We start from the raw sequence: 7,757 nt of genomic DNA, 5'->3' as shown, positions 1-7,757 counted from the left end.
CTATATGGCGGTTACTCTGGATATCCAGGCTCTATATGGCGGTTACTCTGGATATCCAGGCTCTATATGGCGGTTACTCTGGATATCCAGGCTCTATATGGCGGTTACTCTGGATATCCAGGCTCTATATGGTGGTTACTCTGGATATCCGTGCTCTATATGGCGGTTACTCTGGATATCCAGGCTCTATATGGCGGTTACCCTGGATATCCAGGCTCTATATGGCGGTTACTCTGGATATCCGTGCTCTATATGGCGGTTACTCTGGATATCTCTGCTCTATATGGCGGTTACTCTGGATATCTCTCCTCTATATGGCGGTTACTCTGGATATCTCTGCTCTATATGGCGGTTACTCTGGATATCCAGGCTCTATATGGCGGTTACTCTGGATATCTCTGCTCTATATGGCGGTTACTCTGGATATCCGTGCTCTATATGGCGGTTACTCTGGATATCCAGGCTCTATATGGCGGTTACCCTGGATATCCAGGCTCTATATGGCGGTTACTCTGGATATCCGTGCTCTATATGGCGGTTACTCTGGATATCTCTGCTCTATATGGCGGTTACTCTGGATATCTCTCCTCTATATGGCGGTTACTCTGGATATCTCTGCTCTATATGGCGGTTACTCTGGATATCCAGGCTCTATATGGCGGTTACTCTGGATATCTCTGCTCTATATGGCGGTTACTCTGGATATCCAGGCTCTATATGGCGGTTACTCTGGATATCCAGGCTCTATATGGCGGTTACTCTGGATATCTCTGCTCTATATGGCGGATACTCTGGATATCCAGGCTCTAAATGGCGGTTACTCAGGATATCTGTGCTCTATATGGAGGTTACTGTGGATATCCAGGCTCTATATGGCGGTTACTGTGGATATCCAGGCTCTATATGGCGGTTACTCTGGATATCCAGGCTCTATATGGCGGTTACTCTGGATATCCAGGCTCTATATGGCGGTTACTCTGGATATCCAGGCTCTATATGGCGGTTACTCTGGATATCCAGGCTCTATATGGCGGTTACTCTGGATATCCAGGCTCTATATGGCGGTTACTCTGGATATCCAGGCTCTATATGGCGGTTACTCTGGATATCCAGGCTCTATATGGCGGTTACTCTGGATATCCAGGCTCTATATGGCGGTTACTCTGGATATCGAGGCTCTATATGGCGGTTACCCTGGATATCCAGGATCTATATGGCGGTTACTCTGGATATCCAGGCTCTATATGGCGGTTACTCTGGATATCCAGGCTCTATATGGCGGTTACTCTGGATATCCAGGCTCTATATGGTGGTTACTCTGGATATCCGTGCTCAATATGGCGGTTACTCTGGATATCCGTGCTCTATATGGCGGTTACTCTGGATATCCAGGCTCTATATGGCGGTTACTCTGGATACCTCTGCTCTATATGGCGGTTACTCTGCATATCTCTGCTCTATATGGCGGTTACTCTGGATATCTCTGCTCTATATGGCGGTTACTCTGGATATCCGTGCTCTATATGGCGGTTACTCTGGATATCCAGGCTCTATATGGCGGTTACTCTGGTATGTCTGCTCTATATGGCGGTTACTCTGGATATCCGTGCTCTATATGGCGGTTACTCTGGATATCTCTGCTCTATATGGCGGTTACTCTGGATATCCAGGCTCTATATGGCGGTTACTCTGGATATCTCTGCTCTATATGGCGGTTACTCTGGATATCCAGGCTCTATATGGCGGTTACTCTGGATATCCGTGCTCTATATGGCGGTTACTCTGGATATCTCTGCTCTATATGGCGGTTACTCTGGATATCTCTGCTCTATATGGCGGTTACTCTGGATATCTCTGCTCTATATGGCGGTTACTCTGGATATCCGTGCTCTATATGGCGGTTATTCTGCATATCTCTGCTCTATATGGCGGTTACTTTGGATATCCAGGCTCTATATGGCAGTTACTCTGGATATCCAGGCTCTATATGGCGGTTACTCTGGATATCTCTGCTCTATATGGCGGTTACTCTGGATATCCAGGCTCTATATGGCGGTTACTCTGGATATCCGTGCTCTATATGGCGGTTATTCTGCATATCTCTGCTCTATATGGCGGTTATTCTGGATATCCAGGCTCTATATGGCGGTTACCCTGGATATCCAGGCTCTATATGGCGGTTACTCTGGATATCCGTGCTCTATATGGCGGTTACTCTGGATATCTCTGCTCTATATGGCGGTTACTCTGGATATCCAGGCTCTATATGGTGGTTACTCTGGATATCCAGGCTCTATATGGCGGTTACTCTGGATATCCGTGCTCTATATGGCGGTTACTCTGGATATCCAGGCTCTATATGGCGGTTACCCTGGATATCCAGGCTCTATATGGCGGTTACTCTGGATATCCGTGCTCTATATGGCGGTTACTCTGGATATCTCTGCTCTATATGGCGGTTACTCTGGATATCTCTCCTCTATATGCCGGTTACTCTGGATATCTCTGCTCTATATGGCGGTTACTCTGGATATCCAGGCTCTATATGGCGGTTACTCTGGATATCTCTGCTCTAAATGGCGTTTACTCTGGATATCCAGGCTCTATATGGCGGTTACTCTGGATATCCAGGCTCTATATGGCGGTTACTCTGGATATCCGTGCTCTATATGGCGGTTATTCTGCATATCTCTGCTCTATATGGCGGTTATTCTGGATATCCAGGCTCTATATGGCGGTTACCCTGGATATCCAGGCTCTATATGGCGGTTACTCTGGATATCCGTGCTCTATATGGCGGTTACTCTGGATATCCAGGCTCTATATGGCGGTTACTCTGGATATCCAGGCTCTATATGGCGGTTACCCTGGATATCCAGGCTCTATATGGCGGTTACTCTGGATATCCGTGCTCTATATGGCGGTTACTCTGGATATCTCTGCTCTATATGGCGGTTACTCTGGATATCTCTCCTCTATATGCCGGTTACTCTGGATATCTCTGCTCTATATGGCGGTTACTCTGGATATCCAGGCTCTATATGGCGGTTACTCTGGATATCTCTGCTCTATATGGCGGTTACTCTGGATATCCAGGCTCTATATGGCAGTTACTCTGGATATCCAGGCTCTATATGGCGGTTACTCTGGATATCTCTGCTCTATATGGCGGATACTCTGGATATCCAGGCTCTAAATGGCGGTTACTCAGGATATCTGTGCTCTATATGGCGGTTACTGTGGATATCCAGGCTCTATATGGCGGTTACTGTGGATATCCAGGCTCTATATGGCGGTTACTCTGGATATCCAGGCTCTATATGGCGGTTACTCTGGATATCCAGGCTCTATATGGCGGTTACTCTGGATATCCAGGCTCTATATGGCGGTTACTCTGGATATCCAGGCTCTATATGGCGGTTACTCTGGATATCCAGGCTCTATATGGCGGTTACTCTGGATATCCAGGCTCTATATGGCGGTTACTCTGGATATCCAGGCTCTATATGGCGGTTACTCTGGATATCCAGGCTCTATATGGCGGTTACCCTGGATATCTCTGCTCTATATGGCGGTTACTCTGGATATCTCTGCTCTATATGGCGGTTACTCTGGATATCCGTGCTCTATATGGCGGTTATTCTGCATATCTCTGCTCTATATGGCGGTTACTCTGGATATCCAGGCTCTATATGGCGGTTACCCTGGATATCCAGGCTCTATATGGCGGTTACTCTGGATATCCGTGCTCTATATGGCGGTTACTCTGGATATCTCTGCTCTATATGGCGGTTACTCTGGATATCCAGGCTCTATATGGCGGTTACTCTGGATATCCAGGCTCTATATGGCGGTTACTCTGGATATCCGTGCTCTATATGGCGGTTACTCTGGATATCCAGGCTCTATATGGCGGTTACCCTGGATATCCAGGCTCTATATGGCGGTTACTCTGGATATCCGTGCTCTATATGGCGGTTACTCTGGATATCTCTGCTCTATATGGCGGTTACTCTGGATATCTCTCCTCTATATGGCGGTTACTCTGGATATCTCTGCTCTATATGGCGGTTACTCTGGATATCCAGGCTCTATATGGCGGTTACTCTGGATATCTCTGCTCTATATGGCGGTTACTCTGGATATCCAGGCTCTATATGGCGGTTACTCTGGATATCCAGGCTCTATATGGCGGTTACTCTGGATATCTCTGCTCTATATGGCGGATACTCTGGATATCCAGGCTCTAAATGGCGGTTACTCAGGATATCTGTGCTCTATATGGAGGTTACTGTGGATATCCAGGCTCTATATGGCGGTTACTGTGGATATCCAGGCTCTATATGGCGGTTACTCTGGATATCCAGGCTCTATATGGCGGTTACTCTGGATATCCAGGCTCTATATGGCGGTTACTCTGGATATCCAGGCTCTATATGGCGGTTACTCTGGATATCCAGGCTCTATATGGCGGTTACTCTGGATATCCAGGCTCTATATGGCGGTTACTCTGGATATCCAGGCTCTATATGGCGGTTACTCTGGATATCCAGGCTCTATATGGCGGTTACTCTGGATATCCAGGCTCTATATGGCGGTTACCCTGGATATCCAGGATCTATATGGCGGTTACTCTGGATATCCAGGCTCTATATGGCGGTTACTCTGGATATCCAGGCTCTATATGGCGGTTACTCTGGATATCCAGGCTCTATATGGTGGTTACTCTGGATATCCGTGCTCAATATGGCGGTTACTCTGGATATCCGTGCTCTATATGGCGGTTACTCTGGATATCCAGGCTCTATATGGCGGTTACTCTGGATACCTCTGCTCTATATGGCGGTTACTCTGCATATCTCTGCTCTATATGGCGGTTACTCTGGATATCTCTGCTCTATATGGCGGTTACTCTGGATATCCGTGCTCTATATGGCGGTTACTCTGGATATCCAGGCTCTATATGGCGGTTACTCTGGTATGTCTGCTCTATATGGCGGTTACTCTGGATATCCGTGCTCTATATGGCGGTTACTCTGGATATCTCTGCTCTATATGGCGGTTACTCTGGATATCCAGGCTCTATATGGCGGTTACTCTGGATATCTCTGCTCTATATGGCGGTTACTCTGGATATCCAGGCTCTATATGGCGGTTACTCTGGATATCCGTGCTCTATATGGCGGTTACTCTGGATATCTCTGCTCTATATGGCGGTTACTCTGGATATCTCTGCTCTATATGGCGGTTACTCTGGATATCTCTGCTCTATATGGCGGTTACTCTGGATATCCGTGCTCTATATGGCGGTTATTCTGCATATCTCTGCTCTATATGGCGGTTACTTTGGATATCCAGGCTCTATATGGCAGTTACTCTGGATATCCAGGCTCTATATGGCGGTTACTCTGGATATCTCTGCTCTATATGGCGGTTACTCTGGATATCCAGGCTCTATATGGTGGTTACTCTGGATATCCGTGCTCTATATGGCGGTTATTCTGCATATCTCTGCTCTATATGGCGGTTATTCTGGATATCCAGGCTCTATATGGCGGTTACCCTGGATATCCAGGCTCTATATGGCGGTTACTCTGGATATCCGTGCTCTATATGGCGGTTACTCTGGATATCTCTGCTCTATATGGCGGTTACTCTGGATATCCAGGCTCTATATGGTGGTTACTCTGGATATCCAGGCTCTATATGGCGGTTACTCTGGATATCCGTGCTCTATATGGCGGTTACTCTGGATATCCAGGCTCTATATGGCGGTTACCCTGGATATCCAGGCTCTATATGGCGGTTACTCTGGATATCCGTGCTCTATATGGCGGTTACTCTGGATATCTCTGCTCTATATGGCGGTTACTCTGGATATCTCTCCTCTATATGCCGGTTACTCTGGATATCTCTGCTCTATATGGCGGTTACTCTGGATATCCAGGCTCTATATGGCGGTTACTCTGGATATCTCTGCTCTAAATGGCGGTTACTCTGGATATCCAGGCTCTATATGGCGGTTACTCTGGATATCCAGGCTCTATATGGCGTTACTCTGGATATCTCTGCTCTATATGGCGGATACTCTGGATATCCAGGCTCTAAATGGCGGTTACTCTGGATATCCAGGCTCTATATGGCGGTTACTCTGGATATCCAGGCTCTATATGGCGGTTACTCTGGATATCCAGGCTCTATATGGCGGTTACTCTGGATATCCAGGCTCTATATGGCGGTTACTCTGGATATCCAGGCTCTATATGGCGGTTACCCTGGATATCCAGGCTCTATATGGCGGTTACTCTGGATATCCAGGCTCTATATGGCGGTTACTCTGGATATCCAGGCTCTATATGGCGGTTACTCTGGATATCCAGGCTCTATATGGCGGTTACTATGGATATCTCTGCTGGTTATAATAATGGGCCTTTACTCTGTTTTGTCAGGACAGGAAGATGTTTTCTGCTGATCTATGGAAGATACAATGTAACAACCCCTCAGCTGTGACAAGCATCAGGCCTGTACATTGTTTCCACTCACAATAAACCTAGAAAACAAACAGAAAAATCATAAAACAGTAGAAATTCTCCCTGATCCCTGGTTACACCGAGCTGGAAACCCCCGAGAGATAGATGGATGGATAGACAGCCGCCCGCCCCCAGTTCCTGTATTACTCTCTATAGTTGTGGAGGACTGCAGGTCCCAGCAGTGCTGCTGAGCTGTGGTCTGGGTGATGACGACTCCGGGACAACCCTGAGATTTTCCTACTCGCTTCAGGCCGCCCCCAGCAGTGACGTCCGTACCACAAGCCCCTCCCCGCGCCGGTTAACAGCGAAGACAAGCAGAGACCTTATAGACAGTCCGATCAGCGCGCGGCGGGGCGGACGTGTGAGAGCGCTGCGGAACAGCGCCACCCAGCGGACAGCGCCGGCACTGCAGGGCGCCCCAGAGCCAGCGGGAGGCACGAGGTAAGGAGAGCTGTAACCATGGAGAGGTCACGTGTGCCAGGAGCCGGCTGTGGGCAGCCTTAGATCAGGCACTGTCATTTACAGGTTGACAGCTAAAACTTCTTAAAGGGGCCATCTCTGACTACTGCTAAGTGGGGGTCCTGTGCTCTCATTGGTTCTTACTGCTGATCTGGACCTTGGGGGTCTCTAGTGATCAGTGAGACCCCCAGACTTAAATGCAGACTTTGAGAATGGGGCAGATTTCATGGGATTTGACTGGTTGTTGGGTGGGGGGTGACGTATACCGTGGTGGGTGCATTCAGTTATAGGGACCAGACGTCATCACTTGGGACCATGCTCAGTCCGTCCATTTTGCAGGACTTGTTGAGCTACTGGTGGTCGGCGGGACCGGCACTATGTAGATGGGACGCCACGGTGTATGTCAGAATACTGGTATTCCATCGCGTATCGCAGATGTAATCCAATGTTCTGTGCTGTAAACATCGCCTGGAGCTACATCTAACTAGGTGTGATGAGTATCTCAGCCACATCTCAGGGGGTACGGTGTGATGTGTATCTCAGCTACATCTCGGGGTACGGTGTGATGTGTATCTCAGCCACATCTCAGGGGGTACGGTGTGATGTGTATCTCAGCCACATCTCAGGGGGTACGGTGTGATGTGTATCTCAGCTACATCTCAGAGGGTACGGTGTGATGTGTATCTCAGCCACATCTCAGAGGGTACGGTGTGATGTGTATCTCAGCCACATCTCAGGGGGTATGGTGTGATGTGTATCTCAGCCACA

The 7,757-nt window shown here is 48.3% G+C and overlaps 1 protein-coding gene across 2 annotated transcripts in view; it reads left to right on the top strand.

Annotated features, from left to right (window-relative positions):
* Nucleotides 1-6,724: 6,724 nt before the first annotated feature.
* The window catches only part of TRAF5 (TNF receptor associated factor 5), a 28,146-nt gene continuing 27,113 nt past the window's right edge, over nucleotides 6,725-7,757 (top strand). The window contains exon 1 of one of the 2 annotated variants that reach the window (XM_069955126.1): nucleotides 6,725-6,971. The gene's annotated coding sequence lies outside the window, so the exon portion shown is untranslated. The other variant, XM_069955127.1, reaches the window with a different exon arrangement.

This window comes from Dendropsophus ebraccatus, chromosome 15, assembly GCF_027789765.1.
Source record: "Dendropsophus ebraccatus isolate aDenEbr1 chromosome 15, aDenEbr1.pat, whole genome shotgun sequence".
NCBI classification, from domain to species: domain Eukaryota; kingdom Metazoa; phylum Chordata; class Amphibia; order Anura; family Hylidae; genus Dendropsophus; species Dendropsophus ebraccatus.
Note: the sequence above shows the minus strand (reverse complement) of the source record. Positions and strands in the feature narration are given on the sequence as shown.